This window comes from Scyliorhinus canicula, chromosome 4 (assembly GCF_902713615.1).
Source record: "Scyliorhinus canicula chromosome 4, sScyCan1.1, whole genome shotgun sequence".
Lineage (NCBI taxonomy): Eukaryota > Metazoa > Chordata > Chondrichthyes > Carcharhiniformes > Scyliorhinidae > Scyliorhinus > Scyliorhinus canicula.
This window is the reverse complement of record NC_052149.1, coordinates 70,015,785-70,036,085: the sequence shown is the minus strand read 5'-3', so window position 1 is coordinate 70,036,085 and position 20,301 is coordinate 70,015,785. Positions and strand designations below refer to the sequence as shown.

The window sequence follows — 20,301 nt, the reverse complement described above, 5'->3', positions numbered from 1 at the left end:
TTTACACAAACTGGATTGATCGAAATGTTGTGGAGAGGCGAGGGCACTTGGCAACAGGTGCCTATCGGGCATCAGTCTGAGCCCAGGTATACCCCCCACCTTAAGAATAAAACATACCCTACCAAAGCTCAGTCTATTCAGGTTTAAAGTGTACATTTTAGGAAGCGCTGTGAAAACTCATTCAAATAGCACTAGAAGTAGCCACTGAGGAGTTCCATTGGAATGACGCTCCTTTTAAATCGCCAATCGTTGCATGAGTTGGGCAAGACTTGGGTGAATAAATGGCTTGATTGACAGCCTAACTCCGGTTGAACATTGTGTCTTTTCCCGCGAGCCGCATGATATCGCAGCAATCCTGAGAACGCACCTTATAAAACGCACTATGCGTTAACAACCTAATCAATTGCAAGCTAAAATCCAGAAAAATAAACGGAAAATCTGTTTTATGCTATATGTCTAAAATGAACGCTAATAGCACAACTCTGATTGCCATGTGAAAATTGCAAATCAGATTCGTTATGATCTTGGATGGAGGGAAAAATGCACGTCAAGCACCTCTCTGCAGCGACCTTGGGAGCATTCACGAAGATGTAGAGCATCGTCAAACGGTAGGCTTGATCCAGTTTAAATTATTAACCACGTGGGTCCATCTAATTTAGCATCTATAGAATCTGTTCATTGTAGGTTTAGCCCCAAAAGTTTAATTAGCAACATTAGATACAGATTTTTGTAGATGTTAATACGGGCAGTAGAGGGTGCAGGTATATGCGCCTATTATGGAAGAAATCCGGCTAATCAATAAGACTACGGGGTAATCGTGATCTGAAAACTGATTATGGGTCCCCGGATTGGGAGGTGCTGTCGTAATCTTGTGATTGGTTTGCTGAATTTTAACGTTAACATTTTTATACGAATATGACCAATGAAATGTTTAAATAAGAAAAATACAGATTGACGTGTTGCAGTAATATTTGATATGCAGGGAATATATGCAGGTCTTTAATTTAAATATGGCCGTGGTAGCCAAATTTTAGTGACATAGTCCCCCTAGATAGTGATCGGTATGCCATAGCAACATGGCACATTTTCTCGAGTTCTGATCGCCCTTATTGTGTCTTCTTTTTGTGATTCCCAATTTGTCCAGTTTGTAATTTTTATCTTATATATGTATCACCTTCACCAATTACCCACCTGGTAATCCAGATTAAAAATACATTTTAGTGCATGGTTTATTATGGCAGCGACATTGTAAAGTTATGGGCTTTTGAAGGTCTAACTACGGGTACATATTTGTGCTAACACTATCCGGCCGTTTGGTGTCTCCACTCGGACCCACTGGGTGGATTTTCTGCTCCTACTTATTTCATAATGATTCATAGTGAGCGCTCTGAATTGTTAATATTGTGTGCAACCTTCCAAGAACTATGCTTCCACCGGGGTTTGCAATTTCCTTTACGCCTTCCTTTATCTTTACCACTGTCTTAATTGTGACCTGTTAAATTAGCTCATACTAGGAATCAGGCCAATGATGCCTTGTTTGCCAGAATAGATGATTCCTTAACTTTTTCAATGACAACGTCACGACTGATGGTTTGGGTGGTTTGTTTCAAAAGAATGTAGATTCTCATGGTCATTCAGACATCTACTAGCAATGCTATGGTTTTCAGGAACAGAAAATTGTGCCATTCCATCAATGTTCATTTGGGTTGTGCCCACTGACACCAAATCTTGCAGGTGAATGTAAGGTATGCTGAAAACAGCTTCAATGGTTTCATAATTTTTTGTGCTACTGTTATTTCAAGAATGTGGCTTCTACAGACCCAGGCTGTCAATTCAAATCATGGCTAATGGCACTTCTGAGCAGTGTTGTACCATGGTTAAGGAAGTAGAATACTGAGGTACAGGCTTAACGATTCATAGATCAGTATGTTAGAATTTACAGTGCAGAAGGAGGCCATTCAGCCCATCGAGTCTGCACCGGCTCTTGGAAAGAGCACCCTACCCAAGGTCAACACCTCTACCCTATCCCCATAACCCAGTAACCCCACCCACCACTAAGGGCAATTTTGGACACTAAGGGCAATTTATCATGGCCAATCCACCTAACCTGCACATCTTTGGACTGTGGGAGGAAACCGGAGCACCCGGAGGAAACCCATGCACACACTGGGAGGATGTGCAGACTCTGCACAGACAGTGACCCAAGCCAGAATCAAACCTGGGACCCTGGAGCTGTGAAGCAATTGTGCTATCCACAATGCTATTGTGCTGCCCAAGACAATCCCAATCACTTGTGATTCAAGTGACACATGCCATCCATATGTTAAAGCACAGGTCCTGTTGCTTGGGAAGCTCTGAGGGCCCCTTAAAATTTTCCAAAATTATTGTGATATTTCGGGTACTGCACAATTTTCTTTTAAAGCAGAGGAGTCAGTATGCAGCAGATGGAAGGGGAGGTGCAGAATACCCAAGAAATGGAAGACAACAGTGAGCCCGCACAAATATAATGGACAATGTTTGTCCATTAGTTTTACTGTGTATTTGTATGATGCTGCTGTTGCCTGTAGCTACTCCTGCTAGGAGATTTACTGTCGTAGCTACTCCTGCTAGGAGATCTACTGTCATGCTCATCTGCCTTGCTCCATCCTTTCACAGCCACTGTAGCTTGTCTGCAACTGCTCTGTGATGTCCATCATCCAACAACTCCTGGGTGACTCTTTCTGCTGCCCTCCCTTTTGCCCGTGAGGAGCAAACACTATAGCTTTTCTGCTCTAATCAAATGGCTAAAATAGTGACATTTTCTTCTCTGGCTGTCAATTGGAAGAGTTATTTTTGCTCTTGTAATTTCAAACACCACATAATTTGTCTTGTGCTTAAGTTCCATATGTCTTGAACCCACATTTCATTTTATTTTCTTCCATAAATCTTTATTGTTGTCCAGGTTTCTGATATTGACCTTGTGCCTAAAGCACTGGCATGTAAAGACTACCATTATCCTAGACTTTATTTACTCATCCATTCATTCATTGCCATTTTACTACTGCTTGTCAGAGAAGAGATTTAAAATACAGTCAACCAGTGAATCTGTCACTCGTATTCAATTTCCTAATATTTCTTCTTTATTTAAGTGTCTGATGCATCCTGCCTAATCTAGTGCTAATTCTCGGATTTAACCCAACATAATAAGAACATATGAAATAGGAGCAGAAATTTTCCATTTAGCTCTTTGAGCCTATTCACCATTCAATAAGATCATGGCTGATATTGTTGTAGTTTTAACTCCACTTTTCTGTCTGCCCACCATAACCTTTGACTCCCTTGAAAATCAAAAATCTGTCTCACACAACTTTGAATATATTCAGTGACCCAAGCTCCAGTACTGAAAGGAGCAGAGCATTCAAAGATTAATGATTCTCTGAGAGAAGAAATTCCTCCTCATCTTATCTTAGGAGACCCTTCATTTTGAAACCGTGCCCCCAGTTCCACAAGTAGAAATATTCTCTTAGCATCTGTCAATACCCCTAAAATTTAAAAAAATGTATTCTCTCAAAGGATGCTTCAGTTAGATCACCTCCCATTCCTCTACACTCCAATGATTTTCGGCCCAACCCGCTCAACCTTTCGTCATAAAACAACCCCTGAAACTCAAGAATCAACCTAGTGGACATTCTCTGAACTGCCCCCAATACAAGTATACTCGTCCTTAAGTAAGGAGACTAAAAATGTACACTGTACTTCAGGTGCAATCTTACTTGTGCCCTGCATAGTTGTAGCAAGACTTTTGCACTTTTAGTTCATCCTCTGTAATAAAAGTTAACATTCCATTTGCCTTCCTAATTACTAGAGTACCTGCATGCTAACTTTTTGTGATTCATGAACAAGGCCACCCAGACCCCTCCATACTGTAGAACTTTGCTGTCTCCATTTAAATAATATTCTGCTTCTTTATTCTTCCTGCCAAAGTGGATAATCTCACATTTCAAAGAATTCTAATAAATTTGTCAAACCTGTTTTTTGTCCCTTTGTGTCATACTCTGGTTTTCATTACCCATATCATTACCCTGCACTATTACCTTATCCTTTCTTAGTAACTTTATAAAACTCCCCCTGAGGAGAGTGATGGAAGAATAGTACCAGTTTGAACTGATTTGAAAGGCGAGGAGCTCCAATGTGAACTGGATAGGTCAGAAGAGGAGAAAATGTCTGTCAACTGCATGGAGGCAGACAGAACAGACTGCCTCCATTGATTAGCTCTGGAGTAGTTAGAGCGCCATTTTATTGGGATGCTAAAGCCTCAAATAACACTTATAGGTCCATAAAGGTCAATTCCTCCAAATAGCCTAAGGATCTAAAGTTCAGAGGTCCTGGACTGGTTTTGTATCATCTAGCGTGAAAGAGGCTAAGAATGTTCACCAGTCAAATCCCTTTTTTCAGACATGCAATGCTCGACAGGTGGTGCAAGTAAAGGCAGTTAACACTTTTTAAGATTGTGACCATTTGTTGCCAATTCCTAATTGCCCTTGAACTGAATCGCTGGCCAGGCCATTTCAGGCCACTGCTGTTGGTCTGGAGTAGGTCAGACCAGGTAAGGATGAATCACAGATTTCTTCCTTTAAAAGGCACTGGCGAACCAGATGGGATTTTATAATCAATTATATTTTCATGGTTGCCAGTACTGAGACTAGTTTGCAATTCCAGATTTTTATTTACTAAATTTAAATTTCACCAACTGCTATGGTGGGATTTGAACCTACACCTGCAGATCATCATAATAAGAATAATCTTTTATTGTCACAAGTGTAAAGTTACTGTGAAATGCCCATAATCGCCACATTCCGGCGCCTGTTCGGCTAAGCTGGTACAGAAATTGAACCCGCGTTGTAGCCTGTGCTTCAGGATTATTGTCCTATGGCATTACGACTATGCTACTGCCTTTCCTTACATTTACAGACGTCTGCAAGGTTAATAATTTTTTTCATTTCAGCTGCTTCTGAGTATGGAAAATTATAGCAACTTGCAGGGGGAAAAAAAAGTGCTTTCGGGAGAATATTTTCTGTCATTTGCTGCACTTCCTCTTGTGGAAAGACCTACAAGTTAGAACCCGAGAAACGGGCTGTCCTCACTTTATCTTCAAGTTGCCTTCATCGGAAACTAAATAGTAAAAGGGTGATAGAGGAGTTGAACCAATTAAAAACCTAAAAAGAGAATTTACACATAGAGCAAGGGGAATGACTGAGGTACTAAATTAATACTTTGCATCCATCTTTACAAAATGCCACCTAGGACAGAGTAAATTCTGTCCCTAGAAGTGTTATTTTTGAGGAGGTATTTAATAGACTATTGGTACTGAAAGTTGACAATGTACTGGGACCGGATGAGATGCATCCAAGGCTATTGAAGGAAGTGAGAATGGAAATTGCAGGGATGCTGACTATAATCTTCCAGCCTTCTCAAGAGTCATGGGTGGCACGGTAGCACAGTGGTTAGCACTGTTGCTTCAAAGCTCCAGGGTCCCAGGTTCAATTCCCAGCTTGGGTCACTGTCATTGCGGAGTCTGCACGTTCTCTCTGTGTCTGCGAAGGTTTCCTCCGGGTGCTCCAGTTTCCTCCCACAGTCCAAAGATGTGCAGGTTAGGTGGATTGGCCATGCTAAATTGCCTTAATGTCCAAAAAAGGTCAGGTGGGTTACTGGGTTACGGGATTGGGTGGAGGTGTGGGCTTAAGTAGGGTGCTCCTTCCAAGGGCCGGTGCAGACTCGATGGGCTGAATGGTCTCCTTCTGTAAGTTCTATGACTCGGGGGAGAATTGCAAATGTTTAGCTCTTGCTGAAGAAAGATTGTAAGGATAGCCCCAGCAGACACAGGCCAGTCAATTTAACATGTGTCGTGGGCAAGCTTCTAGAAACAATTATTCGTGAAATTAGCAGTTACATGGAAAAATATAGGTTGATTAGGAATAGCCAGCATGGATTTCTAAAGAGTAAATCATGTTCAACTAACTTGCTGGAATTTTTGGAGAGGTAATAGAAAGGGTCGATGAGAGTAATGATGTTGATGTGGTGTAAGAAGGCATTCGGTACAGTGCCACACAACAGACTTGAGAAAAGTTATAGCTTGTGGAATAAAAAGGACAGTAGCAATGTGGATACAAAGCTGGTTGAAGAATATGAAGCAGAGAGTAATGGTCAATGGACGAGGGGCTGGTTTAGCACAGTGGGCTAAATAGCTGGCTTGCAAAGCAGAACAATGCCAGCAGCATGTGTTCAATTCCCTTATCGGCCTCCCCGAACAGGCGGCGGAATACGGCAACTAGGGGCTTTACATAGTAACTTCACTAAAGCCTACTTGTGACAATAAGCGATTATTATTGTTATTATTATTTTTCAGGCTGGAGGAAGGTTTATAATGGAGTTTCCCAGGGGTCAATATTGACATCCTTGCTTTTCCTGAGGTATATTAATGATCTAGATCTTGGTGTACAGGGGACAATTTAAAAGTTTGTCAATGACAAAAAAACTTGGAAGTATTGTAAACTGTGAAGTGGACAGTGTAGAATTTAAAAAGGGCCTCGGCAAGTTGGTGGAGTGGACAGACAGATGGCAGATGAAGTTCAATGTGGAGATTTGAGGTGATGCATTTTGATAGGAAGAGCATGGAGGGACATATAAAGTAAGGGGTGCAGGAGCTGAGGGACCTGGGTGTATATGTGTATAGATCATTGAAGGTTGCAGGACAGGTGGAGGGCGCCATCAGCAAAGTGTATAGTATTCTGGGCTCTTTTGGGGAAAAAAAAATTATTTTAGTACACAGTTCATTTTTTGTCCAACGAGGGGGCAATTTAGTGTGGCCAATCCACCTACCCTGCAGATCTTTGGGTTGTGTGAGTGAGACCCACGCAGACACGGGGAGAATGTGCAAACTCCACATGGACAGTCACCCGGGGCCGGGATCGAACCTGGATCCTCAGCGCTGTAAGGCAGCAGTGCTAAGCACTGTGCCGCCGCGCCACCCATTCTGGGCTTTAGTAATGGGCATAGAGTACAAGGAGATTATGCTGAACTTTGTTTTCTACCTGTCTGGTCAATGCATGCTGCTTTAGCGGATTCTACAGGCTACTAATTAGTCTTCGCGAAGAATGTTATCAAATTTGACTATGGCCTGATACAGCATGGTTGTTTGCTGTACAAGTCCTGCCCACTAGGTCTGATGTAAGCCAATGTGGATTTTATTAGAACACTGAGCACATCACTACTTACCAATATAGTATCACCCATAGGATTGGGAATCCTTTAAAAACAAGCAGAGGATAACTAAAAAATCAAAAGGGAAGAAAAGATGAAATATGAGTGTAAGCTAGCTAATAATATAAAAGAAGATTGCAAGAGTTTTTTTCTATTATAGAAGACAAAGGTAATGGACATTGGACCATTGGAAAATGAGGCTGGAGAAGTAATAATGGCGAACAAAGTAATGGCAGAGGAACTGAATAGTTACTTTGCTTCAATCTTCACGCTGGAAGACACCAATGGCATACAAGAATTTCAAGAGAGTCAGGTGGCAGAGCTGAGTGCCATGGCCATCACTAAGGAGAAGATTCTTTGGAAACTGAAAGGTCTGAATGTGGATAAATCAGTAGGACTAAATGGATTACACCCCAGGGTACTGAAGGAGATAGCTGAAGAAATTGTTGAGACATTGGTAGTGATCTTTCAGGAATCACTGGAGTCAAGGAGGGTCTCGGAGGACTGGAAAATGGCAAATGTAACATCTCTGTTTAAGAAGGGAGGGAGGCAGAAGATGGGAAATTATAGGCTGGTTAGCATGACTTCAGTAGTTGGTGAGATTTTGGAGTCCATTATTAAAGATGAAATTGCAGAGTACTTGGAAGTGTATGGTAAAATGGGGCTGAGTCAACACGGTTCGTCAAGGGGAGGTCATGCTCATCAAATCTGTTAGAATTCTTTGAGGAGGTAACGAGGAAGTTAGACATAGGAGAGCCAGTAGACATGATCTATTTGGATTTCCAGAAGGCCATTGACAAGCTGCCTTACAGGAAGCTGCTAAATTAAGATAAGAACCCATGCTGTTATGGGCAAAGTACTGGAATGGATAGAGGATTGGCTGACTGGCAGAAGAAAGAGTGGGGATAAAGGGGTCATTTTCAGGATGGTATACGGTGACTAGTGGTGTTCTGTGTTCTGCAGCAGTCAGTGTTGGGATCACAACTGTTCACGATATACTTTTTTAAAAAAAAGTTTTTTTTTTTAAATTGGGTTTTTGAACATAATATATTTACAGTTATATACACAGAATAAAATAGAAAAGGCTGGTAAGATATTGTACAGCAGCTCAAAAACATCAACTCTATACAGTTAGCAAAATCATGTTTAACAAATAAGTTGAAACATGTTTCAGGGGAGGGGGAGGAACTGGGGAGTTATATATACATTTGGGTACCGGAGAGACAGTTACAGTAATTATATCCAATACAGAGAGAGCAGTACGAGGATGGATCTGGTGTTATTGCTTGCTTCTCCCGTTCACCTCAGCTTCGGCCGTTCGTTCCGTCTTTCTTTTGTATTTTCTTGCTCTATTACTGTGTTTGCCATGGTTGCTGTCGTTTCCTGTGCTCTCCCTCTGGCTTTCATTCCCTCGACCCTACCCCCCCCCCCCCCCCCCCTCCTTCCCTGCAGTTCAGCTTTCTTTTCTCTTAAATTTAGCTGTTTTCCCCCCTTCTCATGCCTTGGCTACTTTCCCCTGATTCTTGGCTACTTGGATATTCTTCTGTTTGTTCGTTGGCCACAAACAGGTCCCGGAACAGCTAGATGAATGGCTCCCTCGTTCTGTGGAAGCCGTCGTCCGAACCTCGGATGGCCAATTTGATTTTCTCCATTTGGGGAAATTCTGAGAGATCAGACAGCCAGTCTGTAGCTTTGGGCGGCGCTGCTGACCGCCAGCTGAACAGGATTCTATTGCGGGCGATCAGGAAAGCAAAGGCAAAAGGCATCCGCCCTCCTCCCCATGAATAGATCTGGGTGGTTTGATATCCCGAGGACTGCCATTTTCGGGCATGGCCCCACCCTCATCCCCATCACTTTGGGTGTTGCCTCAAAGAAGGCTGTCCAGTACCCAACAAGTTTGGGGCAAGAACATGTGGGCGTGGTTGGCTGGGCCTCCTTGGCACCGTTCACATCTGTCCTCCACCTCCGGGAAGAACCTACTCATTCGAGTTCTTGTTAAGTGGGCTCTATGTACCACTTTTAGTTGCGTAAGGTGGAAGTGGAGTTGACTCTGTGCAGTGCTTCGCTCCAGAGTCCCCACCCTATTTCGATCCCCAGGTCTTCCTCCCATTTCTTTCTTGTTGCGTCCAGTACGGTGTCAGCCCTTTCTACCAGTCGTTCATACATGTCGCTACAGTTTCCTTTAGGATGTTTGCGCCCAGTAACTCTTCCAGTAATGTCTGTCGTGGCTGTTGTGGGTATGTCCTTGTCTCCTTCTGTAGGAAGTTTTTGAGTTGCAGGTACCTTAGTTCGTTCCCCCTGGCTAGCTGAATTTCTCCGTCAGTTTGTCCTGTGTTGCGATCCTGCCGCCCGTATATAGGTCCCTGACTGTCAGTGTCCCCCTGGCCTGTTCCAACTTTTTAAATGTGGCATCCATCAGCACTGGTGCGAACCTATGGATGTTGCAGATGGGAGCTTTGGCCGACATTTTAGTCAGGCCAAATTGCTGTCGTAGTTGGTTCCAGGATTGGAGAGTGGCTATCACCACCGTGCTTCTGGAGTGTTTCTTGGCTGGGGATGGGAGTGCCGCCGTGGCGAGGGCCTGGAGACAGATCTCCTTGCAGGAGGCCTCTTCCGCGCGCACCCACTCGGCTTCTGGCTCCTTGATCCATCCCCTTATTCGTTCGGCTATCGCCGCCCAGTGCGCCCCCCCCCCCCCCCCCCCCCCCCCTCCGGCCCCCATACTAACGCCATGATTATTTTGTCTCGTGCTTTGAAAAAGGCCATGGGGATGTAGATCGGGATGGATCTGAGTAGGAAGAGGTAGCTGGGCAACAAGTGCATTTTGATTGTCTGGACTCTCCCTGCGACGGAGAGTGGGAATGTGTTCCATCTTTGCAGGTCCTTTTTGAGTTCCTCTGTCAGACTGGTGAAGTCCCATTTGTGGATTTCCTTCCAGTCATGGGCTATTTGGATCCCCAGGTAGCGGAATTTGTGTTGGGCTTGTTTGAATGGCAGTCCCATTAGTGCTGGCCCCCTCCTTGAGTGTACCGGGAAGATCTCGCTTTTGCTCATGTTGTGTGTGTGTGTGTGAGCTGTGGGGGGGGGGGGGGGGGGGGGCAGGCAATGAGGCAGACAGGACCACACAGAGCAGATAGGAACAAGGGGGGCACCAAGTGAGGAACCCAGGGAAACATCAGCAGGGTGTTCTGTGTTGTGATCATAGTACAGATGCACACAGAACATCTAGTTCCTTGAATAGCAAGATACTTTATTAACAGAATGAACACATGGAAAGATAACTAACGAACTATGATACAAACGGTAACGAGTAAACATATTCAGTGAATTCTCCTGGAGCGATTATCCTCTAGTATGACTTACTATCAACTACCGGATATCTCGAGTCGCATGGTAGATCTCTATCCCCACCTGCTGGCTGGAGGTTGAATCAATAATTATATACATTAATAGATAACTATATACAAAACTGTGCACAGGTATATCATCACATCCCCTTCCTTTGGAAGTGTTAACATTTACAAATGTAGCTGTCCTTTACAAAACATGATCTGCATAATAATTTTAAACAGGCCACATATACAAATGTAACTGAGCTTTACAAAACATGACATGGCTGATAAATTTAAACATGTCCCTTGTGCGTGTTCAAAACAACATCATCTTTTTGGTCTCCTGAACCTTGACGAGATGCTTGATTTTGTTTCATCTTTGGGAAGACCAATTTTCTAGCTGGTCTTTGCATCACCATCTCTTTCAGCCTTTTGAAGCAATGCTTCCTACTCCGTCTCCGTGTGTTTTCTTGTATCTTGACCTTCTTGCCGATCCTTATGTCTTCACTGTCACAGCTGCCACCCAGCCGACAAACAGTGTCCTGGCCACTCTTCCTTTCTCTTTTATTATCAGCGCTTTTCTTCTCCTTCTCTTCTTAGCTTTAATGACATCCTTCGTGCTACTGGACTCAGTCAAGGGATCAGATGTTTCTTGATCCCTTGCTATGGCTGCTTTTGGATCATTTACAGTGAAAGCCGATTCTGGCTCTTCTGCCACAGTGGTTGTTTCTAGAGTCTTTGCTGGATTGAAGAGTTTTGGTTGATCCATGGTGCTTACGCTCAAACACTGTGCTGCAGGCCCAACAACTGGTGAGGCATCCACTGTCAGCATACTTTTGGATGCTTTCGCAGTTACAGGCAAGTCTGCAACTTCAGGAATCATCTGCAAACCCTCGCATTCTGGTGCCTTAACTGGATCAATGTCCTCAACATTAGGCATTGTTTCTTCACTTTGTGTTTTAGCCCCAATTAGTGACTCATCCTCATCTGATATGATGATATATGCTTTGTCTTTCATTGGAGAACTGATTGATGGCTCCTCTTGATATCATGATACATGCTTCGTCTTTTGTTGGGGAATTGGACGAAGATGTATCCATCTGTTCTTCCTGCAAGTCTTTTGGACTGGCCTCGAGTATTGGGGAATCCACTGCAGGAACCGTTCCGTGGGCAAAAGATGATTCATTTTATGTCTGTGGAGCCAATTTCTCTTCTCTAAATGGGGATTATTTCTGCAGTAACCAGTCTGCTCGTAGTTGATTAGCTCTCGTCAGATTGATCTGTTGTTGCAATCTCACTTTCGGCCTCTGCACACATCATTTTAGAGCTTTCATACTTCTCATTGTCATGTGCAGATTGGGTGCTACTTGTGATCACCTCGTCACTACTGCCAAATGAACAAAATAGACTTTAATAGTCTTCCTCTTCTGGCTCATCGTCTGATTCTTCACTTTTGCCATCATGATTATCATAGTCTGCATTGGCTTCTCCTGTAAAGTATGACATTGCTCATGGAATTATGTGCTTATGCAAGAAATGGCCAATTTCAAAGTCAGCAGCGAGTCCTGCTGCAGAACCTTCATCCAGCTCTCCATGCTCTGGAACTTCTGGAGGACTGAAGAAAAAGTCATTTGGTACAATTTCCGTTACTGTTCTACCAGTGCCCCGACCCTTATGCTTCTGCTTTGTTTTAATGGTTTACAATGTAACGTTTTTTTCTTTCTTCCAGTCGATGTGGCACCATGCGCATCCTGTGATTTTTGGTTCATCAAAGAAGAAAACATTCTACTCGTCAGGCTGTGACTCCATCTGGTATGTTTTGTCACTGCTTCATTTGTGAAATACTCATTTGGCTCAAACTTAAACTCCACAGTAAAGCTCATTGGCTGTCCTGGATCTGAAAATGTTACGTTTACATCTTGTAGATGCTTTAGGATAGGCTCATCGTGCTCCTGTATCATGTTACTGAGCGAATCCACATTTTTGAAGACTGTTAACCAGAATTCTGGAATTCCCTTTGGCTCCTCCATCTCTTCATCTGATTTATCTTCCTCCACTTTAACTTTTTGCATTTATCTCATCGGATAACTACGCCATTATATCTCGTTGCCAATCGTAATGATCCTCTGTCGCCGCACTGACTGGAATGTACAGTAGATTTAGGGCCTCACGAACCTGCTCATATGATGGAGCCGGAATGGAAAATGGTATGATGTGATTTCTGTTGTGTATTCATGCTTTGAGCTCACATGCTCCCAGCATCGCAATCTCATTTCCATTGTAGTCTTTCAGTAGTCTTGTTTGATTGACGACTTTTGGTTTAACCCACAGCCCATTCAAATCGGACAAACTGAGAAGGTTGCAACGCGCTCCTGTGTCAAGCTTGCATTTGACCAATGTGGCATTCAGCATCACTGGAATTGTCCATCTGTCTTCGATGGTATCAGCATCACAATCACTTTTGCCGCCATGGTCAGTAGACTTCTTCACTCTGCATATTTGGACTTATCGTATCCTTGGTCATAATCAGATCAACAGGTCTTCGATGGACATCTCATCAATCATGTTGACTGATCCTGTTTGGTCCACTAGTGGATGTGAAAAGCATTGCTTGGCAAAGTGATTTGTTCTGCCACACTTCTGACCCTCCCAAATGCTGGACATTGTCATGGCCCATGTCGATTTCCACATTACCGACATAAAATGGAGGATCCGGTCGGTCGCTTAAAATGACCGCCCGTACTGAGACCACGTTTCTTATTCACCTGCGTCACAGTGCTTATGACGCTGGCGTCTTCTTCCAGATTGGTGCCAAAAATGTTTAGGTTGAGCGTACTAATCTGCTGTGCCTCACTTGCACGACAAATCTTGATGGCGTTTTCTAATTGAAGCTCTTCTTCCCTCAATAGCCTCTTGCTTACCTTATCATTCGATATCCCGTACACTATCTGATCACGGATCATCAACGACTTTAACGTACTAAAATTGTATGACTGCGCTTTCAATCAAAAGATTTGCCTGTCTTCTGGGTACGCATATGAAATATATAACGTTCAAATGTTTAATTTTTCTTCGGAGAGCAATGCCGATCAAAGTATTTTATTACTTCATCGAAGCTCGTGCTTTCCTCTTTGCTGTTGAATGCGAAGGTATTATAAATTTCTCCTGCTTGAAGACCTGTTACCGTGTTATACTCCTCTTGTCAGGCTGTGCCTGCAGGCCAAGGGCTGCAACATAGTTTGAATTGCTGGTTAAAAACACGGCAATTCTCATCTACATTACTGGTGACTTGAAGCTGGTGGGGTGCCTTCAGATCTTCCACCTCTAACTTCACAGTTTTTCTGTGCATTGAGATTCAGTTGCCCGTAGTTTACCAGGTAGGTGGGGGAGCTGCGGAGCCGCCTGTCGCTCTGCAGCGCGGCCCCGGGATGAGGCACCCCGGGCCCGGGACAAACCCAAAACAATTCAGCACCGAGACTTCGCTCACCACAAACTGCAGCCGGAGCCCCGGCCCCGCTCCCCAGCCAGCTTCCCTGCTCCAAACCCTGCCTCACAGCCCGCTGCAGCGTCACCGCTTCAAACAAACCCCGCCAACAGTGTGCTTCCACCGGGGAGGGAGGGAGAGACCCTCACACTGAGACCTCCAGCAAAACAATAGCGGCCGCACTGCGCATGCGCACACGATCATCGCCGCGTATGCGCAAAAGTATGCACATGCGCATAGTTTTGCGCGTGCAGTCTATTTTTTTTTACATGTTACAGCCGGCGTTATGAAAAGCGTGATCGGGAGCGCCGCGGACAATGGCTCCGCGACCCTCCCGACACCCGCCTGCGACCCACCCGCGGGTCGTGCCCCCGAGTTTGAAGAACACTGTCCTAAAGGACATAATTGCTAGACTGGGTCTGCGACAGGTAGTGAGGGAATCAACAAGAGGGAAAAACATACTGGACCTGATCCTCCCCAATCTGCCTGCTGCTGTCCATGGCAGTATCGGTACGAATTGCCACTGCACAATCCTTGTGGAGACAAAGTCCCATCTTGACATTGAGGATATCATCCATCGTATTGTCTGGCACTACTATTATGCTAAGTGGGATAGATCCAGAACAGATCCAGCAACTTAAGACTGGGAATCCATGAGACGCTGAGAGCCATCAGTAGCTGCAGAATTGTACTCTGCCACAATCTGTAACCTCATGGCCCGACATATTTCCCCCACTCTACCATTAGCACCAAGTCAGGAGGTCTACCCTGGTTCAGTGAAAAAGGCAGGAAGGCATGCCAAGAGCAACACCAGGCATACCGAAAAATGAGGTGTCAACCTGGTGAAGCTGCAACACTGGACTAAATTGCATGCCAAACAACATCAGTAACCAGTGATAGATGAGCTAAGCGATCCCACAACCAACAGATCAGATCTATGCTCAGTATTCATGCCACATCAAGTCGTGAATGGTGGTGGACCATTAAACAACTCGGTGAAGGGGAGGAGGCTCCACAAATATCCCCATCCCCAATGATGGAGGAGCCCAGCACATCTCTCTAAAAGACACGGCTGAAATATTCACAATAATTTTCAGCCAGAAATGCTGAGTGGATGATCCTCAGCATCACAGATGTCAGTTCAATTCACCCTACATGATATCAGGAAATGGCTGAAGGCATTGGATACTGCAAAGGCTATTGGCCCTGACAATATCCCGGCAATAGTACTGAAGACTTGTGCTCCAGAACTTGCTCTGTTACCCTAGCCAGCTGTTCCAGTACAGCTGCAGCACTGGTATCTACACGGCAACACTGGTATCTACATGGCAATGCGGAAAATTGCCCAGGTGAGTCCTGTACACAAAAAGTAGGACAAATCCAACCCGGCCAATTGCCACCCTATCAGTCAACTCTCTGGAAGGGGTCATCAAAAATGTTATCAAGTGGCACTTGCTTAGTAATAACCTGCTCACTGATGTTCAGTTTGGATTTTGCCAGGGTCACTCGGCTCCATTACAGCCTTGGTTCAAACATGGACAAAAGAGCTGAAATCCAGAGGTGAGGTGAGAGTGACTGTACTGACATCAAGGCAATATTTGATGGAGTATGGTACCGATGAGCCCTCACCACGTCAATTTGGAATCGGGGAAAATTCTTCACTGATTAGAGTCCTACCTAGGACAAAGGGGCAGCAGGATAGCACAGTGGTTAGCATTGCTGTCTCACAGCGCCGGGGACCCAGGTTCGATTCCGACCTCTGGTGATTGTCTGTGTGGGGTTTGTACTTTCTCCCCGTGCCTGCGTGGATTCCCTCCGAGTGCTCGTGTTTCCTCCTACAGTCCAAAGATGTGCGGTTTAGGTGAATTGGTCATGCTAATGTTGCCCCAAAAGTTAGGTGGGGTTACGGGGATAGGAGAGGGGGATTGGGCCTAGGTAGTGTGCACTATCGGAGCAAGGGCAGGTGCAGACCCGATGGGCCGAATGACATCCTTCTGCATTGTAGGGATTCTGTGATACACATGACTGCTACTGTGTATCTGTGGTGAAGGGAGAGTGGAAAACCGAAGATGGTTGTGGTGGTTGGACATCAGTCATCTCAGTCCTGGGATATCACTGCAGGAGTTCCTCAGGATAGTGTCCTAAGCCCAATTATCTTCAACTGCTTAATCAATTACCTTCCTTGCAACGAAAGGTCAGATGTGAGGATATTTTGTTAGCACCATCGCAACTCCTCAGACACTGAAGAGGTCCATCTGCAAATGCAGCAAGACCTGGATAATATCCAGGGTTGGGTTTACAAGTGGTAAGTAACATTTGCACCACACAGGTGCCAGGTAAGGATCATCTCCATTAGAGAGAATCAAACCATCACCCTTGACATTCAATGGCATTACCATCACTGAATCCCCCACTAGCAATGTCCTGGGGGTTACGATTGACCAGAAACTGAACTGGAATACCCATATAATTGTGGCTAGAAGAGCAGGTCAGAGACTAGGAATCCTGTGGTGAGTAACTCCTCTCGACTCCCCAAAGTCTGTCCACCACCTACAAGGCAAAAATCAGGTGTGTGATGGAATACTCTCCACTTGCCTGAATGAGTGCAGTTCTAACAACACTCAGGAAGCTCAATACCATCCAGGACAAAGCAGCTTGCTTGATCGCGACCCCTTCCACAAACATTCACTACCTCCACCACCGGCGCACAGCAGCAGCAGTGTGTACCATCTACAAGATGCACACCAAGGCAGCACCTTCCAAACCCACGACCACTATCATCTGGAAGGACAAGGGAAGCAGATACTTGGGAAAACCACCAACTGAAAGTTTCTGTCCAAGTCCCTCATCCTGACTTGGAGATATATCACCATTCCTTCACTGTTGCTGGATCAAAATCCTGGAACTCCCTCCCGAACAGCACAGAGAGTGAACCTACACCTAATTGACCGCAGCGGTTCAAGAAGGCAGCTCACCACCACCTTCTCAAGGGCAATTAATGATGGGCAACAAATGCTGGCCGAGTGAGCAAAGCCCACATCCTGTTAAAAAATGAATAAAAGAAAAAGATGCTGAGAGGATGTTTCCTCTTGTGGGAGAGTCTGGGAGCAGAGGGCATAAAGAATAAGGGGTCATCCATTTAAGACCGAGATGAGGAGGAATTATTTCTCTTGAGGGTAGTAACTCTGTAGAATTCTTTACCGCAGAAATCTTTAGAGGCTGGGTCATTAATTATGTTCAAGGCTGTGAAAGACATTTTTTTCCTATAAATTTAGAGTACCCAATTATTTATTTTCCCAATTAAGGAACAATTTAGTGTGACCAATCCATCTACCCTGCACATTTTTTTTGGGTAGTGGGGGTGAGATGCAGACGTGGGGAGAATGTACAAACTCCTCACGAACTGTGACCTGGGGCCGAGATCGAACCCCGGCCCTCGGTGCCATGCGGCAGCAGTGCTAACCACTGTCTGTGCCACCCTGCTGACCATGATAGATAGATTTTTAATCAGCCTGGGAATCAAATGTTATGGGGATAAGGCAGGAAAGTGGAATTGAGGATTATCAGATCACCCATAATCTCACTGGTGGAGAAGACTCAATGGGTCGAATAGCTAAGGCTATGTCTCCAGGACACTGCTCTGTAAAACCCTGATGAAAAATCATTAGGACTTTAAAAAAGATTGGTTATTTTTGTCATTTTCTTTGAAAGTTTTACTTTTTAGCAAATATAAAAATATTGAAAATGGGGGGAAAGCGGTCTGTTTTTCTGATTGCCCTGGAAGGCAATGTGTCACAAGTTTGGATGTGTTGGCTGATTAATGGCTGGAGCGAGGGATGAAACTTTGTGATACATTTAATCACAGTTGCAACTCTACCTGTGAACAATGATCAGCTAGCATCTATCTATAGATTTAAAATACTGTATTCAAATAGTATGAGTTTGTTGTTTCCTCTAAAGTATTGTCAACATTTACAATGCGTACTAGATATGTAAACATTTTAAAAAGAAAAACCCTTGCACAAGAAAATAAATAAGAGCTGGTTTAAGCCATTTCACCCTTTCGACTTGCTCCATAGTTGTTAAGATCATGAAAGCTTTTCTACCTCGATTCCACCTTCCTGTATCCCTTTCTGTGCTAAAACCTATCAATCTCTGTCTTGAATATACCCCACAACTGAGCATCCACAGCTCTTTGAAATGGAGATTTGCAAAGATGCACAACTCTTGAGTGAAGACAATTTCCTTCAACTCCATCCCTTATTCAGAGACTGACCCCCCCTAGTTCTTGTGCCTCGATGCGGCAACAACCAGCACCTACCCCGCCAAGCCCTTGAAACTGTATATGCTTGAATGAGATCACTTGTCATTCTTTTAAACTCCGGGGAATATGGCCTAGTCTACTCCAGCTTTCCTCTTCATGCAATTCTCTCATCCTAGGAATCAATCTAATAATCCTTTGTTGTACTCCCTTGAAGAAAAATATATCCTTCCTTGGGTAATGAGACTAAACTTTACAAAGTACTTCAGGTGTAATCTCTCCAATCCCCCTCACCATTCTAATGAGACTTCTTTACTCTTATTACAAAGTAATTGCAGTACAACGGCTAACATACCATTTCCTTTCCTAATTGCTTGGTGTATTGGCATATTAACTTTCCGTGATATTGTTAAAGGACACCTTCATCCTCCTGAAATACCAACATTTCCCAGTCAGTGATCATTTAAAAAATATTCTGTGTTCTATTGGACCTATCAAAGTGGATAACTTCACATTTGTCATATTGTTAAATATTGGAAATAAGGTATAGATTTAAATGGGTTTACTTAAGTGTTTCTGGGCAGGATTCTCCAGCCTCTCAGCTGTGTGTTTCTCGGCAGTGGGATTGTCTGCTCCTGCCTCTGTTAATGGAAATTCCCATTGAAACCATCGCATGCCACCAGGAAACCTGCGGGCAGGGGTGCACTGCCAACGGGTCCAGAGAATCCCGCAGCCGGGTGAACAGTCAGAGAATACTGGCCTCTTGTGTAAGAAGATCAAAACTCTAGTTAGCTTCATGATGAACAAAAATGTTTGCATGTGTGTGGGGAGGGGGGGTAGATTTTAGTTCCAACTGTGTTCCAATTGCGCGGAGAGTTTATGACGTGGAAAGTAAACATGGGGTTGGAGAACTAATGAGTTGTTGCTTAGCAACTGGGGGCACCTTTAAGATAGGAAGGCTTTTTGAGTGTAGTTTTAGCTGAATTCACAGCAATTGGGTCAAGGAATTGAGAGCTTGAACAGCTCCCAGCTTTGCGAGAAGCAGGAATGCCCTGCAATTGAATAAGATGCATGAAAGCAAGCTCCAGAGGAACTAAAGAACAATTTAGTTCTAGAACCTAGCGAATGGAAAAGAAGCTCCAGGAATATTGAATTAAAAAGGAACAAAGAGGAACTACCTTTGGAACAGGATACTGTTGATGGAATTTAAAGCCAGTCCTGGGAAGAACAGAGTTGATGAGGTTGGCTTCAGTCAAGCCACATATCTGAAACAATCATAAGGGTGGCACAGTGGTTAGCACTGCTGCCACACAGCTCCAGGGACCCGGGTTTAATTCTGACCTCGGGTGACTGTGTGAAGTTTGCACATTCTCCCCGTGTCTGCGTGGGTTTCCTCCGGGTCCTCCCATTTCCTCCCTCAGTCCAAAGATGTTCAGGCTAGCCATACTAAATTGCCCCTTAGTATCGAAAAAGGTTTGGTGGGGTTACTGGGTTACGGGGATAGGATGGAAGTATGGCCTTAAGTAGGGTGCTCTTTCCCAGGGCTGGTGCAGACCCGATGGGTCGAATGGCCTTCTGCACTGTAAATTCTTCTATAAGGTTTTTGAAGCAATATTATTCTGTTGGGGACCGAGTACCTGAGTTCACGTAGTATTTTGGATGCATGTGCAATGCAAGACGAGGAATTCTGAAAAGAGACTTCGCAAACCCAGAGGCAGCTCCATGCCGAAACAGTGAAGAGGAAACCATGTTTGAAAGTATAGATGGAAGACTTGGAGGTGGATCTTTGACGAAAGCAGCTGAGAGAATGCAACGATGTGGAGGAATATTTTAAAGCATGTCTTTTAGAGAGCAGAGTTTGGAAACTCTCATGTGACAATCGTATAGGGGGAATTTGTGGAGAAATCCGATCAATTTAGTTGTATCTGCCACTGGATGCGGAGTGGGGCTGTCTGATCACAATCAACCTGTGGGTTTAAAGGGAC

The 20,301-nt window shown here is 44.3% G+C and overlaps 1 protein-coding gene and 1 pseudogene across 2 annotated transcripts in view; one reads left to right on the top strand and one right to left on the bottom strand.

Annotated features, from left to right (window-relative positions):
• The first annotated feature begins 301 nt into the window (after positions 1-301).
• Positions 302-20,301, top strand: part of lrrc7 (leucine rich repeat containing 7) — a 1,013,254-nt gene continuing 993,254 nt past the window's right edge. For both annotated transcript variants that reach the window (XM_038794406.1, XM_038794408.1), the window contains exon 1: positions 302-608. The gene's annotated coding sequence lies outside the window, so the exon portion shown is untranslated. The remainder of the gene's footprint in view (positions 609-20,301) is intronic.
• On the bottom strand, positions 11,530-13,534 carry LOC119964217 (annotated as a pseudogene).